Source organism: Heptranchias perlo, chromosome 4, assembly GCF_035084215.1.
Source record: "Heptranchias perlo isolate sHepPer1 chromosome 4, sHepPer1.hap1, whole genome shotgun sequence".
In the NCBI taxonomy this organism is placed as follows: Eukaryota; Metazoa; Chordata; class Chondrichthyes; order Hexanchiformes; family Hexanchidae; genus Heptranchias; species Heptranchias perlo.
In genome coordinates, this window is record NC_090328.1 from 135714151 (window position 1) to 135733046 (window position 18896).

At 46.3% G+C, this 18896-nt stretch overlaps 1 long non-coding RNA gene across 1 annotated transcript in view; it reads right to left on the minus strand.

The window, feature by feature from the left end:
• Positions 1-18896, minus strand: part of LOC137321294 (uncharacterized) — an 88650-nt gene that overhangs the window by 8733 nt on the left and 61021 nt on the right. The window contains exon 2 of the long non-coding RNA XR_010962772.1: positions 14445-14570. This is a non-coding gene — a long non-coding RNA (uncharacterized lncRNA). The remainder of the gene's footprint in view (positions 1-14444; positions 14571-18896) is intronic.

Consider the following 18896-nt stretch of genomic DNA (forward strand, 5'->3'; position numbering starts at 1 on the left):
TCAATCCATGACAGTATATTACTCCCAATTCCATGTGCTCTAACTTTGTTCACCAACTTCCTGTATGGGACCTTATCGAAAGCCTTCTGAAAATCCAAATACACCACATCCACTGGTTCCCCCTTGTCTATTCTACTAGTTACATCCTCAAAGAGCTCCAATAGGTTTGTCAAAGATGATTTCCCTTTCATAAATCTATGTTGACTCTGCCAAATCCTATTAGGAGTGTTATCACATCCTTTATAATAGATTCTAGCATTTTCCCTACTATTGATGTCAGGCTAACAGGTCTGTAGTTCCCTGTTTTCTCTCTCCCTCCTTTTTTAAATAGTGGGGTTACATTTGCTACCCTCCAATCTGCAGGAACCGTTCCAGAATCTATAGAATTTTGGAAGATGACAACCAATGCATCCACTATCTCTCCAGCCACCTCTTTCAAAACCCTGGGATGTAGATCATCAGGTCCTTGGGATTTATTGACATTCAGTCCCATTAATTTCTCTAGTACTATTTTTTTTACTAATACTAATTTCTTTCAGTTCCTCATTCTCTCCAGACCCTTGGTTCTCTAGTATTTCTGTGAGGTTTTTTGTGTCTTCTTCCGTGAAGACAGACACAAAGTATTTGTTTAATTTCTCTGCCATTTCTTATTCCTCATTATAAATTCTCCCATCTCTGCCTTTGCCAGTCTTTTCCGTTTTTATGTTTCTCGCTAGTTTACTCTCATATTCTATTTTCCCTTCCTTTATCAATTTCTTGGTCCTTCTTTGCTGAATTCTAAAATGCTCCCAATCCTCAGGCTTACTGCTTTTTTCTGGTAACTTTATATGCCTCTTCCTTTGATTTAATATTATCTTTAATATCTCTTGTTAGCCATAGTTGGACCACTTTTCCTGTTGGGTTTTTGTGCCTTAAAGGAATATATGTTTGTTGCAAATTATGTATTAATTTTTTTAATGCTAGCCATTGCCTGTCTACCATCATACCTTTTAATGTAGTTCCCCATTCAACCACAGCCAACTTTCGCCTCATACCTTCATAGTTTCCTTTGTTTAGATTTAAGACCCTAGTTTTGAATTGAACTACATCACTTTCAAACTTAATGAAGAATTCTATCATATTATGGTCACTCTTCCCTAAGGGCTCCTTTTCAACAGATTATTAATTAACCCTTTCTCATTGCACAATACTAGATCTAAAATAGCTTGTTCCCTAGTTGGTTCCTCAGCATACTGATCTAGAAAATCATCTCGTATACATTCCAGGAATTTGTCCTCCACAGTATTAGTGCTAATTTGGTTTGCCCAATCTATATGTAGATTAAAGTCCCCTTGTTACATACACTTCTAATTTCCTGCTTTATACCATGCCCTATATTAACACTACTGTTTGGTGGCCTATAAACAACTCCCACCAATGTTTTCTGCCCCTTGCCGTTTCTTAGCTCCACCAAACTGATTCTACACCTTGATCTTCTGAGCCAAGATCCTTTCTCACTATTGTGCTGATCTCATCCTTTATTAACAGCACTACCCCACCTCCTTTTCCTTTTTGCCTGTCCTTCCTAAATGTCGAATATCCCTGAATATTCAGTTCCCAGCCTTGGTCACCCTGCAGCCACGTCTCTGTAATGGCAATTAGATCATACCCGTTTACTTCTATTTGTGCCGTCTATTCATCTACCTTGTTGCGAATGCTGCGAGCATTCAGATAAAGTGCCTTTAATTTTGCCTTTTTAACATTTTTTCCTATTTTAACTTTATTTGCTGCTGGCCTTTGTTTCCGCTGACTTCCAATTTCAATTACTACTTTTCTGCCTTCCACTTCCAGCTTTGTTACTCTCCCTTCTGAATCTCCTCTCAGGTTCCCATCCCCCTGAAAAGTTAATTTAAACCCTCCCCAACAGCACTAGCAAACCTCCCCGCGAGGATATTGGTCCCGGCCCTGTAGAGGTGCCACCCTTCCGGCTTCTACAGGTCCCACCTCCCCCAGAACCGGTCCCAATGCCCCAGGAATCTAAAGCCCTCCCTCCTGCACCATCTCTCCAGCCATGCATTCATCTGTTCTATCCTCCTATTTCTATACTCACTAGCGCGTGGCACCGGGAGTAATCTGGAGATTACTACCCTTGAGTTCCTGCTTGTTAATCTCTTTCCTAACTCCTTAAACTCTGCCTGCAGGACCTCATCCCTCTTTCTCCCTATGTCATTGGTACCGATATGGACCACGACTTCTGGACGTTCACCCTCCCCCCAGAATGTTCTGTAGCCGTTCAGTGACATCCATGACCCTGGCACCAGGGAGGCAACACACCATCCTGGAATCACGTCTGCGGCCACAAAAACGCCTGCCTGCTCCCCTAACTATGGAATCCCCTATCACTATTGCTCTCTTGACCTTTCTCCTTTGAGCTGCCAAAGTGGTTGCACCCATGCCATGAGAAAGCCCAACCCCAATTTTGTTGTTCTCACAAAATTGGGATTTACGCCTGCATTGCTCAACTCCACACGCTGCTAAATTCACTCCGAATGTCAACAGGGATTCCAATATTTGACAAGAAATTCAATTGCCACAGAAAAGGAAAACAATAAACACTGATATTTTATGGAGCTGGGCACTGCTATTTCCCCAAATCTTGTTTGTTTTTTTGTCTTTTTCTGACCAATTTCCTCCTCTCCCTTCCTGAAGATGTTAACTCTTTACTGGGGTAAGCATCCCCCGATAAAGTCCCCCACAGGAGACTGGTCAAGAAGGTACGAGCCCATGGAATCCAGGGTGCCTTGGCACTTTGGATACAAAACTGGCTTAGTGGCAGAAGGCAGAGGGTGATGGTCGAAGGTTGTTTTTGTGACTGGAAGCCTGTGGCCAGTGGGGTACCACAGGGATCGGTGCTGGGTCCCTTGCTGTTTGTGGTCTACATTAACGACTTGGATATGAATGTCAAAGGTATGATCAGTAAGTTCGCTGATGATACAAAGATTGGTAGGGTGGTAAATAGCGAGGAGGATAGCCTCAGTCTGCAGGACGATATAGATGGGTTGGTCAGATGGGCGGAAGAGTGGCAAATGGAATTTAACCCGGAAAAGTGCGAGGTGATGCACTTTGGAGGGACTAACAAGGCAAGGGAATACACAATGAATGGGAGGACCTAGGCAAGACAGAGGGTCAGAGGGATCTTGGTGTGCAAGTTCACAGATCCCTGAAGGCGGCGGAACAGGTAGATAAGGTGGTAAAGAAGGCATATGGGATACTTGCCTTTATTAGCCGAGACATAGAATATAAGAGCAAGGAGGTTATGATGGAGCTGTATAAAACACTGGTTAGGCCACAGCTGGATTACTGTGTGCAGTTCTGGTCGCCACACTACAGGAAGGATGTGATCGCTTTGGAGAGGGTTCAGAGGAGATTCACCAGGATGTTACCAGGGCTGGAGCGCTTCAGCTATGAAGAGAGACTGGGAAGATTGGGTTTGTTTTCCTTGGAGCAGAGGAGGCTGAGGGGGGACATGATTGAGGTGTACAAAATTATGAGGGGCACAGATAGGATGGATACTAAGGAGCTTTTTCCCTTCGTTGAGGGTTCTATAACAAGGGGACATAGATTCAAGGTAAAAGGCGGGAGGTTTAGAGGGGATTTGAGAAAGAACTTTTTCACCCAGAGGGTGGTTGGAGTCTGGAACTCACTGCCTGAAAGGGTTGTGGAGGCAGGAACCCTCACAACATTCAAGAAGCATTTGGATGAGCACTTGAAATGCCATAGCATACAAGGCTACGGACCAAATGCTGGAATATGGGATTAGAGTAGACAGGGCTGATGACCGGTGCGGACACGATGGGCCGAAGGGCCTCTATCCGTGCTGTATAACTCTATGACTCTATGACTCTATAACAGGCATGCTTCAGTACATCGACCAATTGGCCATAATTTAATTGTAAGCCTTGCCACAGAGGATGAATTTTCACAGTGGTTCGATTGAATGGAAGCCATTGAGATTGACCTAGGCCATCAGATTGATTATGGTCTTATTTCTCTTTGTATACAATGACTCAAAGTCTTGGGGATACCAATAACGGCATGCAGTTTAGGGTTGATTTTAACTTGGGGCAGGAATCAGAGGTGAGGGGGTAGAAGCGGGCGGTGATCCCCCACCCCCGCACCTGCTGCATGAGTCTTGGGGATATTTTAATTCCCCGGCTTCATTCGCACGCACTGACACTGACTCCCTTCTGAAGCCGGCAGGAACGAAGTCAACGCCGGTGGGCAGGAGTGGAAAGTCACGGGGGTGGGGGGGAGGCAGTTGGGCCGTCACCCGGGACCCACAGAAAAGGCCCTCGGCAAGGTAAGTGGGGAGGTATTGGCAAAGACCACAATCGGGGAAACGGGGACCCCGGGGCAGGGGAGGCCCATTGTATCCTTGTGTGGCACTCCTGCTCTTTCAGGCCCACGAGGAACCTTTAAAAAGTTTTTTAAAAATGAACTTACCTGGGCCTCCTGCCTGCTGCCAGCTTTCACTGGCGGGTCAGAGACATTGCAGCCCATAGTTGGCCCGGAATTAAAATGGCGTGCTCGTCCGAATTATGTCCGCAACGTCGTCATTTAAATTAGGCCGCTGCCTTCTCTGGGGCAGGTGGGCCTCCCGTGCCTGATTTTTTTTTTTATTCGTTCATGGGGATGTGGGCGTCGCTGGCGAGGCCGGCATTTATTGCCCATCCCGAATTGCCCTTGAGAAGGTGGTGCTGGGCACCCAGATTCACTGACACATCCCTTGAGATACTACTGGCTGATGTGCAAAGCAGGAGGGAGGAGCTGTACCCAGCTGACAGGAGGATGAGAGCTGCTTCTGCCACTGAGAAGGGGCGGCTGGAGCTGGCAGAAGAGGAGAGCAGCTAGAGTTTAGAAGAATGAGAGGTGATCTCATCGAAACATATAAAATTCTAACAGGACTGGACAGACTAGATGCAGGGAGGATGTTCCAGATGGCTGGGGAGTCCAGAACCAGGGGTCACAGTCTCAGGATACGGGGTATGCCATTTAGAACCGAGATGAGGAGAAATTTCTTCACTCAGAGGGTGGTGAACCTGTGGAATTCTCTACCACAGAAGGCAGTGGAGGCCAAGTCCTTAGATGTATTCAAGAAGGAGATAGATATATTTCTGAATGCTAAAGGGATATGGGGAAAAAGCAGGAACAGGGTACTGAGTTAGACGATTGGCCATGATCATTTTGAATGGCGGAGCAGGCCCGAAGGGCTGAATGGCCTACTTTTGCTCTTATTTTCTATGTTTCTACCACGATTATTCTGCACACCCTCGCTGGCGTGAACTGAAGGGCTCCTCCAGATCTATCCAGGCACCTGAAATGCATCTTCAACATTCCTATGGCTTGTTCAATGACGCACCCGGCGGTCGTGTGGCTCTGGTTGTGCCGCTCATGCGCCTCGTTGGTGGAATTCATCACAGGTGTCATGAGCCATGTTTGCAGGCGCTATCCCTTGTCTCCAACAATCCAGCTCGGAAGTCTGTCTCCAGTTTGGAAGAGGTCTGGAATGTTGGACTGGCACAAATGAACGTATCATGACAGCTGCCAGGGAATCTGACGCACACCTGCAGACGTCTCTTCCCGTGGTCCCACACCAGCCGCGCATTGATGGAGTGATAGCCCCTTTCAGTTTATGAAGACTCCTGGCTCATGAGGTGGTCCTCGGATTGCCACATGAGTGCAATCGATTGCGCCCTGCACCCGTGGGAAGCCAGTCAGAGAGGCGAAACCCACCACCCGCTCATTCTTGCTGATGTTGTCGCAGGGAAAGGTAACGTAATCAGACATGGTCTGGCAAATAACCCATCCATCACTGGCCTTATACACTTATGTGCAGATGATTGACACACCCTGGAGATGTCAGCGGTCGTGCCCTGGAAAGACCCAGAGGCAAAGGACTTGAGAGCAGTGGCTACTTTTACTGTGACAGGCAATGCATGGACACCAGGTCCAGCAGGGAGCAGCTCTTCTTGAAGGAGGCTGCAGATGTCTGCGACCACCTGCCAACTCAATCTCAGCCTGTGTAGGCACTCAGAGAGTTCCAGGAAGCTTGGCCTCTGCCTGTATACCCTCTCATGTGGGTAATGCCTCCTGTGGCCTCAGTCCCTCTGTTGTTCTCCCGATCTTTGTTGCACACCTCTGTCTTGTTCACCAGCAGATCCTAACACAGCATGACGTGGCTGCCATGGATGGTCATTTTCCTCCTCCTCAGATGTCCTCTGGAATACATCCATTGCACCACCCCACCCCCCCATCCTGATCTTGTCAGCTTGAGAGGCTCCAAAGTTTTGCTAAAGTCGTCTCAACACATGAACTCTCATTCTCAACAAAAATTTCTCCGTCTCAACACAAGAACTCTCAGCGAAGGCGTTTGCCTGAGAGAACTGAGAGACCAACTGCAATACCTGGCCTGAGCTTTTATTGAGATGGGTCAATCGCAGCAGAGGATGCTCGATGAGCGCCATCGACCTCCTCCACCTGTAACCCTCTCTGCTGCACTACGTTGTGCAGGACGCAGCACACCGCGATTAATCTGCACACCCTCTCTGAAGGGCTCCCCCAGACCTACCCAGGCACCTGAAGTGCATTGTGAACATTCCGATGGCTTGCTCCATGACAGACCTGGTGGTGATGTGGCTCTGGTTGTACCATTGTTGTGCCTCTTTGGTGGGACTTCTCCTGAGCCATGTCTGCAGGGAGTATCCCTTGTCTGTATTGGGTGTGGAAGAGGTCCAGGATGTTGGACTCCCGCAAAATGAATGAATCATGGCAAATACCAGTGAAGCTGGCACACATCTGCACAAATCTTTTTCGGTAGTTCCACACCAGCTGTGATATTCCTTACGATTGATGAACAGTCGTGGTTCCTGTGGAGATCCTCGGATTTCTACGTGTGTGCAATCAATTGTGCCCTGCAACCATGGGAAGCCAGCCAGAGAGCTGAAACCCACTGCCCTCTCAGTCTGGCTGATGTTGTCACAGGGGAAGTTGACGTAGTTGGATGCTCTGGCAAACAAGACATCCGTCACCTGTCATATACACTTATGATTGAGAGACCCTGGAGATGTCACCGGCGGCACCCTGGAAGGATCCGCAGGTGAAGAAATTGAGGGCAGTGGTCACATTAACTATGACGAGAAATGCGTGGCCACCAGGTCCAGCCGGGAGCAGCTCTGCATGAAGGAGACTGCAGATGTCTGCGACCACCTGCCGACTCAATCTCGGCCTGTGTAGGCACTGCTCCTCAGAGAAGGCCAAGAAGCTCAGCCTCTGCCTGTAGACTCTCTCACGTGGGTAGTGCCTGCTGTGACCTCGGCCCCTCTGTTGGTCCCCTCTCTGCTCTTCTCCAGGTCATAGATTCATAGAATCATAGAAAGTTACAGCACAGAGGAGGCCGTTCGGCCCATCATGTCTGTGCCGACCGAAAAAGAGCTATCCAGCTTAATCCCACTTTCCAGCACTTGGTCCGTAGCCCTGTAGGTTACAACACTTCAAGTGCACGTCCAAGTACTTTTTAAATGAGTTGAGGGTTTCTGCCTCTCCCACCCTTTCAGGCAGTGAGTTCCAGACCCCCACCACCCTCTGGGTGAAAAAATTCTCCTCAGCTCCCCTCTAATCCTTCTACCAATTACTTTAAATCTATGCCCCCTGGTCACTGACCCCTCTGCTCAGGGAAATAGGTCCTCCCTATCCAGTCCCGTCATAATTTTATACACCTCAATTAAATCTTCCCTTAGTCTCCTTTGCTCCAAAGAAAACAACCCCAGCCTATCCAATCTTTTCTCGTGGCTAAAACTCTTCAGCCCTGGCAACATCCTCGTAAATCTCCTGTGTACCCTTTCTAGTGCAATCATATCTTTCCTGTAATGTGGTGACCAGAACTGTATGCAGTACTCAAGCTGTGGCCTAAGCAATGTTTTAAACAGTTCTAGCATAAACTCCCTGCTCTTATATTCCATGCCTCGGCTGATAAAGGAAGGTATCCCGTATGCCTTCTTAACCACCTTATCTACCTGTCCTGCTACCTTCAGGCATCTGTGAACATGCATTCCAAGGACCCTTTCTTCATCTACACCTGTCAATATCCTCCCATTTATTGTGTATTCCCTTGCCTTGTTTGCCCTCCCCAAATGCATTACCTCACATTTTTTTAAATTTGTTCATGGGATGTGGGCGTCGCTGGCGAGGCCGGCATTTATTGCCCATCCCTAATTGCCCTTGAGAAGGTGGTGGTGAGCTGCCTTCTTGAACCGCTGCAGTCCATGTAGTGAAGGTTCTCCCACAGTGCTGTTAGGAAGGGAGTTCCAGGATTTTGACCCAGCGACGATGAAGGAACAGCGATATATTTCCAAGTTGGAATGGTGTGTGACTTGGAGGGGAACGTGCAGGTGGTGTTGTTCCCATGTGCTTGATGCCCTTGTCCTTCTAGATGGCAGAGGTCGCGGGTTTGGGAGATGCTGTCGAAGAAGCCTTGGCGAGTTGCTGCAATGCATCCAGTGGATGGTACACACTGCAGCCACAGTGCGCCGGTGGTGAAGGGAGTGAATGTTTAGGGTGGTGGATGGGGTGCCAATCAAGCGGGCTGCTTTATCTTGGATGGTGTAGAGCTTCTTGAGTATTGTTGGAGCTGCACTCATCCAGGCAAGTGGAGAGTATTTCATCACACTCCTGACTTGTGCTTTGTAGATGGTGGAAAGGCTTTGGGGAGTCAGGAGGTGAGTCACTCACCACAGAATATCCACCCTCTGACCTGCTCTTGTAGCTATAGTATTTATGTGGCTGGTCCAGTTAAGTTTCTGGTCTATGGTGGGACCCCCAGGATGTTGATGGTGGGGGATTCGGCGATGGTAATGCCGTTGAATGTCAAGGGGAGGTGGTTAGACTCTCTCTTGTTGGAGATGATCATTACCTGGCACTTGTCTGGTGTGAAAGTTACTTGCCACTTATCAGCCCAAGCCTGGATGTTGTCCAGATCTTGTTGCATGCAGGCATGGACTGCTTCATTATCTGAGGGGTTGTGAATGGAACTGAACACTGTGCAATCATCAGCAAACATCCCCATTTCTGACCTTTGATGGATTGAATTCCATTTGCCTCTTTTCTGCCCACCTGACCAGTCCATTGATATCTTCCTGCAGTCCACAGCTTTCCTCCTCACTATCAACCAAACAGCCAATTTTTGTATCATCTGTAAACTTCTTGATCAAGTCCCCCACATTCAAGTCCAAATCATTAATATGTACCACAAAAAACAAGGGACCTAGTACTGAGCCTTGCGGGACCCCACTGGAAACAGCCTTCCAGTTGCAAAAACACCCGACACCCTTTGCTTCTTGCCACTGAGCCAATTTTGGATCCAACTTGCCATTTTCCCTTGGATCCCATGGGCTTTTACTTTTTTGACCAGTCTGCCATGTGGGACCTTGTCAAAAGCCTTGCTAAAATCCATGTACACTACATCAAATGCGTTACCCTCATCGACCCTCCTTGTTACCTGCACAAAAATTCAATCAAAGTTAGTCAGACACAACCTTCCCTTAACAAATCCATGCTGATTGTCCTTGATTAACCCGTGCCTTTCTAAATGACAATTTATGCTGTCCCTCAGAATCAATTCCAATAATTTGGGGAATAGACAGGCGTTTCTGCGGACGCAACCGAGACTCCAGGATGGTATGTTGCCTCCCTGGTGCAAGGGTCAAGGATGTCTCGGAGCGGCTGCAGGACATTCTGGAGGGGGAGGGTGAACAGCCAGTTGTCGTGGTGCATATAGGCACCAACGATATAGGTAAAAAACAGGATGAGGTCCTACAAGCTGAATTTAGGGAGTTAGGAGTTAAACTAAAGAGTAGGACCTCAAGGGTAGTAATTTCAGGATTGCTACCAGTGCCACGGGCTAGTCAGAGTAGGAATGACAGGATAGCTAGGATGAATACGTGGCTTGAGAGATGGTGCAAGAGGGAGGGATTCAAATTCCTGGGACATTGGAACCGGTTCTGGGGGAGGTGGGACCAGTACAAATTGGACGGTCTGCATCTGGGCAGGACTGGAACCAATGTCCTAGGGGGAGTGTTTGCTAGTGCTGTTGGGGAGGGTTTAAACTAATATGGCAGGGGGATGGGAACCGATGCAGGAAGTCAGTGGGAAATAAAGTGGTGACAGAAACAAAAGGCAGTAAGGGAGAGTGTACAGAACATAACCGACAGATGGTCTGAGAAAGCAGGGCAAAGACCAAGGGAAGTCTAGATTAAACTGCATTTATTTCAATGCAAGAAGTCTGATGGGCAAGGCAGATGAACTCAGGGCATGGATGGGTACATGGGACTGGGATGTTATAGCTATTACTGAAACATGGCTAAGGGAGGGGCAGGACTGGCAGCTCAATGTTCCAGGGTACAGATGCTATAGGAAAGATAGAGCAGGAGGTAAGAGAGGAGGGGGAGTTGCGTTCTTGATTAGGGAGAACATCACGGCAGTAGTGAGAGGGGATATATCCGAGGGTTCGCCCACTGAGTCCATATGGGTAGAACTGAAAAATAAGAAGGGAGAGATCACTTTGATAGGATTGTACTACAGACCCCCAAATAGTCAACGGGAAATTGAGGAGCAAATATGTAAGGAGATTACAGACAGCTGCAAGAAAAATAGGGTGGTAATAGTAGGGGACTTTAACTTTCCCAACATTGACTGGGACAGCCATAGCATTAGGGGCTTGGATGGAGAGAAATTTGTTGAGTGTATTCAGGAGGAATTTCTCATTCAGTATGTGGATGGCCCGACTAGAGAGGGGGCAAAACTTGACCTCCTCTTGGGAAATAAGGAAGGGCAGGTGACAGAAGTGTTAGTGAGGGATCACTTTGGGACCAGTGATCATAATTCCATTAGTTTTAAGATAGCTATGGAGAAGGATAGGTCTGGCCCAAAAGTTAAAATTCTAAATTGGGGAAAGGCCAATTTTGATGGTATTAGACATGAACTTTCAGAAGTTGATTGGGAGAGTCTGTTGGCAGGCAAAGGGACTTCTGGTAAATGGGAGGCTTTCAAAAGTGTGTTAACCAGGGTTCAGGGTAAGCACATTCCTTATAAAGTGAAGGGCAAGGCTGGTAGAAGTAGGGAACCTTGGATGACTCGGGAGATTGAGGCCCTAGTCAAAAAGAAGAAGGAGGCATATGACATGCATAGGCAGCTGGGATCAAGTGGATCCCTTGAAGAGTATAGAGATTGCCGGAGTAGAGTTAAGAGAGAAATCAGGAGGGCAAAAAGGGGACATGAGATTGCTTTGGCAGATAAGGCAAAGGAGAATCCAAAGAGCTTCTACAAATACATAAAGGGCAAAAGAGTAACTAGGGAGAGAGTAGGGCCTCTTAAGGATCAACAAGGTCATCTATGTGCGGAACCACAAGAGATGGGTGAGATCCTGAATGAATATTTCACATCTGTATTTACGGTTGAGAAAGGCATGGATGTTAGGGAACTTGGGGAAATAAATAGTGATGTCTTGAGGAGTGTACATATTACAGAGAGGGAGGTGCTGGAAGTCTTAACGCGCATCAAGGTAGATAAATCTCCGGGACCTGATGAAATGTATCCCAGGACGTTATGGGAGGTTAGGGAGGAAATTGCGGGTCCCCTAGCTGAGATATTTGAATCATCCACCGCTACAGGTGAGGTGCCTGAAGATTGGAGGGTAGCAAATGTTGTGCCTTTGTTTAAGAAGGGCGGCAGGGAAAAGCCTGGGAACTACAGACCGGTGAGCCTGACATCTGTAGTGGGTCAGTTGTTAGAGGGTATTCTGAGGGACAGGATCTACAGGCATTTGGAGAGGCAGGGACTAATTAGGAACAGTCAGCATGGTTTTGTGAGAGGAAAATCATGTCTCACGAATTTGATTGAGTTTTTTGAAGGGGTAACCAAGAAGATAGATGAGGGCTGTGCAGTAGACGTGGTCTACATGGACTTCAGCAAAGCCTTTGACAAGGTACCGCATGGTAGGTTGTTACATAAGGTTAAATCTCATGGGATCCAAGGTGAGGTAGCCAATTGGATACAAAATTGGCTTGACGACAGAAGACAGAGGGTGGTTGTAGAGGGTTGTTTTTCAAACTGGATGCCTGTGACCAGCGGTGTGCCTCAGGGATCGGTGCTGGGTCCGCTGTTATTTGTTATTTATATTAATGATTTGGATGAGAATTTAGGAGGCATGGTTAGTAAGTTTGCAGATGACACCAAGATTGGCGGCATTGTGGACAGTGAAGAAGGTTATCTAGGATTGCAACGGGATCTTGATAAATTGGGCCAGTGGGCCAATGAATGGCAGATGGAGTTTAATTTAGATAAATGTGAGGTGATGCATTTTGGTAGATCGAATCAGGCCAGGACCTACTCCGTTAATGGTAGGGCGTTGGGGAGAGTTATAGAACAAAGAGATCTAGGAGTACAGGTTCATAGCTCCTTGAAAGTGGAGTCACAGGTGGATAGGGTGGTGAAGAAGGCATTCGGCATGCTTGGTTTCATTGGTCAGAATACTGAATACAGGAGTTGGGATGTCTTGTTGAAGTTGTACAGGGCATTGGTGAGGCCACACTTGGAGTACTGTGTACAGTTCTGGTCACCCTATTATAGAAAGGATATTATTAAACTAGAAAGAGTGCAGAAAAGATTTACTAGGATGCTACCGGGACTTGATGGTTTGACTTATAGGGAGAGGTTAGACAGACTGGGACTTTTTTCCCTGGAGAGTAGGAGGTTAAGGGATGATCTTATGGAAGTCTATAAAATAATGAGGGGCATAGATAAGGTAGATAGTCAAAATCTTTTCCCAAAGGTAGGGGAGTCTATAATGAGGGGGCATAGATTTAAGGTGAGAGGGGAGAGATACAAAAGAGTCCAGAGGGGCAATTTTTTCACTCAAAGAGTGGTGAGTGTCTGGAACGAGCTGCCAGAGGCAGTAGTAGAGGCGGGTACAATTTTGTCTTTTAAAAAGCATTTGGACAGTTACATGGGTAAGATGGGTATAGAGGGATATGGGCCAAGTGCAGGAAATTGGGACTAGCTTAGTGGTATAAACTGGGCGACATGGACATGTTGGGCCGAAGGGCCTGTTTCCATGTTGTAACTTCTATGATTCTATGATTCTATAATTTGCCCACCACCGAGGTTAGATTGACTGGCCTATAATTTCTCAGTCTATCCCATTCTCCCTTTTTAAACAACAATACATCGTTAGCAGTCCTGCAATCCTCCGGCATCACGCCTGTATCCAGGGAGGATTGGAAAATGATGGTCAGAGCCTCCGCTGTTTCTATGCTTGCTTCTCCTAACAGCCTGGGATACATTTCTTCCAGGCCTGCTGATTAATCCCTTAATACTTCCACTCTCACTACGTTTATCTCATCCAATATTTCACACTCCTCTTCCTTAATTACAATCTTGGCATGGTCCCCCTCTTTTGTGAAGACAGATGCAAAGTATTCATTAAGAACCATCCCCACATAGAATCATAGAATCATAGAAGTTACAACATGGAAACAGGCCCTTCGGCCCAACATGTCCATGTCGCCCATCTTCCGCCTCCACTCATAGTTTACCTTTTTGGTCTCTAATAGGCCCTACTCTTTCCTTAGTTATCCTCTTGCTCTTTATGTATTTATAAAACATTTTTGGGTTTTCCTTAATTTTACTTGCCAGTATTTTTTCATGCCCTCTCTTTGCTTTCCGTATTTCCTTTTTAATTTCACCCCTGCACTTTCCATACTCCTCTCGGCTTTCTGCAGTATTGAGCTCTTGGTGTCTGACATAAGCTTTCTTTTTTGCCTTATCTTACCCTGTATGCTCCTTGTCATCCAGGGGGCTCTAGATTTGGCAGTCCTTCCCCTTTTCTTTCTGGCAACCTGTTTACTCTGAACCCCTTGAATCTCCCCCTTGAATGCCTCCCACTGCTCTGACACTGATTTACCTTCAAGTAGCTGTTTCCAGTCCACTTTTGCTGAATCACTTCTCAGTTTAGTAAAATCGGCCTTTCCCCAATTTAGAACTTTTACTCCTTTCTTTGTCCTTTTCCATAATTACGATGAATTATGATCACTACCAGCAAAATGCTCTCCCACAGATACTCCTTTCACCTGCCCAGCTTCATTCCCTAAAACTAAATCCAGGACCTGTGTCCTGTGCAGATCCCAGAACTGCAAGACATGCCTGCCACGGATGCTGATGTGTCTCCTGCTCAGATGTACTGTGGCATACATCCATTGCGTCCCCCATCCTGATGTTATCAGTTTGAGGGAGTCCAAAATGTAGGTAAATTTGTCTGGACACAAGAATTGTCAGTCTGAACAATGAAATCTCAGTCTAAACGCAAAGAACTCCCAGCCAAAGATTTCCCTGAGAGAACTGAGTGCCTAGCTCACCTTTTATTGAGATGCGTCAATCACTGGTTTAAAGGGCCAAATGAGCTTCGGCTGCATCTCGCCTCCGTTTCTATGGTGTGTTTCAGAAGCCACGGGAGGCACATTCAGGAGACGTTAAATCCATCCCTGTTGCAGAATCCACAAGAAAGTTAAGTAGCTCAAGTGTTTCAATTACCTGAATTGGCCCTTTAAATATCGGACCGCCAGCTTTAAGTGGCGATGGGACTTCCGGGTGTCGGTCGCGTGCACGCGTCCAAACTCGTTTGGCATAAACCCAGAAGTGGGCGCGTTCAAGCTGGGATGTGGTCCCGCTCCAAAAACAAACTATTTTTACTGCCCACCCACCCCAACCCACCCATTCTTGGGTGTTAAAATTGCCCTCCAGGTGTCGGAGTGTGAGGCTGGCAAGCAGCTGAGGTGTCAGGCAAATAAGGTATCCTCCCACTGAACCCACAAACTTAGGTGGAGCCAGCACCCGAGGGCACCAGCGGGTGCAATGCTGGTGCTACTGCTGGGAACACGCCCACGGATTTTCAGGCCCAAGTTGTTTATTTAACATTCCCATCACACCTTCATTTTCAACAACGAGATTCCCTCCTTAATCCCTGAACAGTCGTTTATATTTGCTTATAAATGAAGTCCTTTTATATTGTCAGCTCACCTTGTTCATATTCCTGCTGAGCCCTTTGTTACGAGTTTGGGTCTGTCGGGTTCAATGGGATCAGTCACTGTGGCTGGCCATTGATGTCCTGTACACTGTCCTGTATCTACCAAGATGGGCTCAAAGAGCTGGAACCCAACACTCTAGAGAAGCATAGATTTAGGGGTGATTTGATCTAGGTTTATAAGATGATGAAGGGAATAGATTGCGTTTGTGTGGACAGTTTGTGTCAACAAAATCGTTTAGGGAGAACCAGGGACCGTAATCCCAAGTTATGCAAGGCTGAAACTAGGTTAGATGTTCGGAGGTGGTTCTTTTCCCAGAGGAACAGGCTGCTGGCGCATGCGATGAACGCTGATTCACTGAATTCCTTCAAGATGTGGAGATGCCGGTGATGGACTGGGGTTGACAATTGTAAACAATTTTACAACACCAAGTTATAGTCCAGCAATTTTATGTTAAATTCACAAGCTTTCGGAGGCTTCCTCCTTCCTCAGGTGAACGAATTCCTTCAAGTGAGAGCTGGACTTGTTTCTGGCTGGAGAGGAGATCACCTCGTACAAGAGGTAGGTTCTGTATAACATTAATCAGGGCCAGTGTGGTCTCCTGGACTAGTTTCGATCGCCTAAAAGGGGTTGGAGAGGGATTTTCCAGATTTTGTTTCCCCCTAATTGGCCTGGGTTTTTATCTGGTTTTTCTCCTCTCTCAGAAGATTTCCTAGCTTCAGATGGGGTGGGGAGTGTCTGTATTGTGATGCACAAGGCATCACAGTTGTGTGGGGCTATGAAAATCACCTTCACTGCCTCATTGCATAATTAACAATACAAACCAAATGTAACAATTTTACTATTGCAGTTTTAACAAAATCAACTAAAAATGAATTCCAACCCTTTAAATTTAAAGGCTAATTTTTCCACTGCTGTTTGCCGTTCCGGTCTCCTCACAGAGGAGAGTCACTAGAATGAAACCGAGTTCAAAAGCCCTTATCGCAATAAACTTAGAGAGCTGGGTCTTTTTACTCTAAAAAAGCATAGACTTTGGGGATCTGATTGAGGTATTTATTATAATGAAGGGATTTGACTGTGTCTGGGTGGATAGACTATTTAAATTGGATAGGTAAGGGAGAACCAGGGGTCATGAGTATAAGATACGTAAGCACAGAACTAGGTCAGATGTCAGATGGTTTTTAATTTTACAGCAGGTCATCGACCTCTGGAACAAGTTTCCGGCTCATGCAGTGAGTGCAGATTGGCTGCAAACATTTAAAAGGCAGCTGGACATGTTTCTGGTTGAGGTTGATATCACTGCATGCAACAGGTAGACGATATGCCTTATGGCCACTATGATCTCCTCAACTTGTTTCCATTGCCTTTGAGGATTGGAGAGGAATTATCTAGAATTATTTTTTCTCTGAACTGACCTAACATTTTTTGAATCTGTACTTTTTTGGCTCTCCCAGGAGATTACGTGGTGGCTGGTGGGTGGAAGCATTGGGGGTCATGACATTTAGTTGCAACATGACTATGGGACAGGCTCAATGGAGCAGCTGGTCTTTCCCTGTCCGTCATGTTTGTATGTTTCCTCGTGTGAAGTCTGACCCACAGGGATCGCACAGTGGGAAATCACACATCTGCAGCCCCTGATTTTCCATCTATTAAAATGAATGGAAGGTAAACCAGGGGCTGTGTGTGCACAATTTCCCAACGTGGGCTCCTGACTGCTGACACTGCACACCGGGAATGTAAAAGCAGAAAATTTACCCTCCAATTTCCTCCATTCATTCACTGCTGTCATCTGAGCAGATGTAAGAAATCCATCCTGTAGGTATCAGATTGTTCGGTCACAGGGTCAGAAACCTGCACTGTGTGATATCACATGAATATTTTATCACACAGAGCAGTGCTCTCCCATATTATTTCCCAGTTACTGCACTCAGGAATTGCCCTGAAGCAAGTTCAAGCACTACAAGTAATTCAAGCAAGTTACACTTAATTCTATAAATGAAAGATTTGGAATCTGTAAGACTATCAATGTAATTCGTACAAGGGTCTCCTACAGCTCACATAGTACCACCTGAATTATGTACTATCAGTCCTAATGTGTCTCCCTTTTATGTATAGATATCCTGAAGAGTTGAATTGCCCTTGTCAGTAACATTTGGATACAGGTCAGTGCTCCAATGTATCATAGTGGGTACAGTACAGGAGGAGGCCATTTGGCCCATCGTGCCTGTGCCGGCTCTTTGAAAGAGCTATCCAAATAGTCCCATTCCCCTGCTCTTTCCCCATAGCCCTGTAAATTTGTATATTTCAGGAATTCATACCAAATTCTAGAGAGTTAATGCTGGAAGTGTTTAAACTCCTAAATTGATGTAATATGCATTCCTGGATCATGAGGCTCTTTTTTTTGGGTGCAAACTGTTGCCCATTCACTAAAATTGCGGGTCCCCTAGCAGAGATATTTGAATCATCGACAGCTACAGGTGAGGTGCCTGAAGATTGGAGGGTAGCAAATGTTGTGCCTTTGTTTAAGAAGGGCGGCAGGGAAAAGCCTGGGAACTACAGACCGGTCAGCCTGACATCTGTAGTGGGTAAGTTGTTAGAGGGTATTCTGAGAGACAGGATCTACAGGCATTTGGAGAGGCAGGGACTGATTAGGAACAGTCAGCATGGTTTTGTGAGAGGAAAATCATGTCTCACGAATTTGATTGAGTTTTTTGAAGGGGTAACCAAGAAGATAGATGAGGGCTGTGCAGTAGACGTGGTCTACATGGACTTTAGCAAAGCCTTTGACAAGGTACCGCATGGGAGGTTGTTACATAAGGTTAAATCTCACGGGATCCAAGGTGAGGTAGCCAATTGGATACAAAATTGGCTTGACGACAGAAGACAGAGGGTGGTTGTAGAGGGTTGTTTTTCAGACTGGAGGCCTGTGACCAGCGGTGTGCCTCAGGGATCGGTGCTGGGTCCACTGTTATTTGTTATTTATATTAATGATTTGGATGAGAATTTAGGAGGAATGGTTAGTAAGTTTGAGGATGACACCAAGATTGGTGGCATTGTGGACAGTGAAGAAGGTTATCTAGGATTGCAACGGGATCTTGATAAATTGGGCCAGTGGGCTGATGAATGGCAGATGGAGTTTAATTTAGATAAATGTGAGGTGATGCATTTTGGTAGATTGAATCAGACCAGGACCTACTCCGTTAATGGTAGGGCGTTGGGGAGAGTTATAGAACAAAGAGATCTAGGAGTACAGGTTCATAGCTCCTCGAAAGTGGAGTCACAGGTGGATAGGGTGGTGAAGAAGGCATTCGGCATGCTTGGTTTCATTGGTCAGAACATTGAATACAGGAGTTGGGATGTCTTGTTGAAGTTGTACAAGACATTAGTAAGGCCACACTTGGAATACTGTGTACAGTTCTGGTCACCCTACTATAGAAAGGATATTATTAAACTAGAAAGAGTGCAGAAAAGATTTACTAGGATGCTACCGGGACTTGATGGTTTGACTTATAGGGAGAGGTTAGATAGACTGGGTCTTTTTTCCCTGGAGAGTAGGAGGTTAAGGGATGATCTTATAGAAGTCTATAAAATAATGAGGGGCATAGATAAGGTAGATAGTCAAAATCTTTTCCCAAAGGTAGGGGAGTCTATAACGAGGGGACATAGATTTAAGGTGAGAGGGGAGAGATACAAAAGGGTCCAGAGGGGCAATTTTTTCACTCAAAGGGTGGTGAGCGTCTGGAACGAGCTGCCAGAGGCAGTAGTAGAGGCGGGTACAATTTTGTC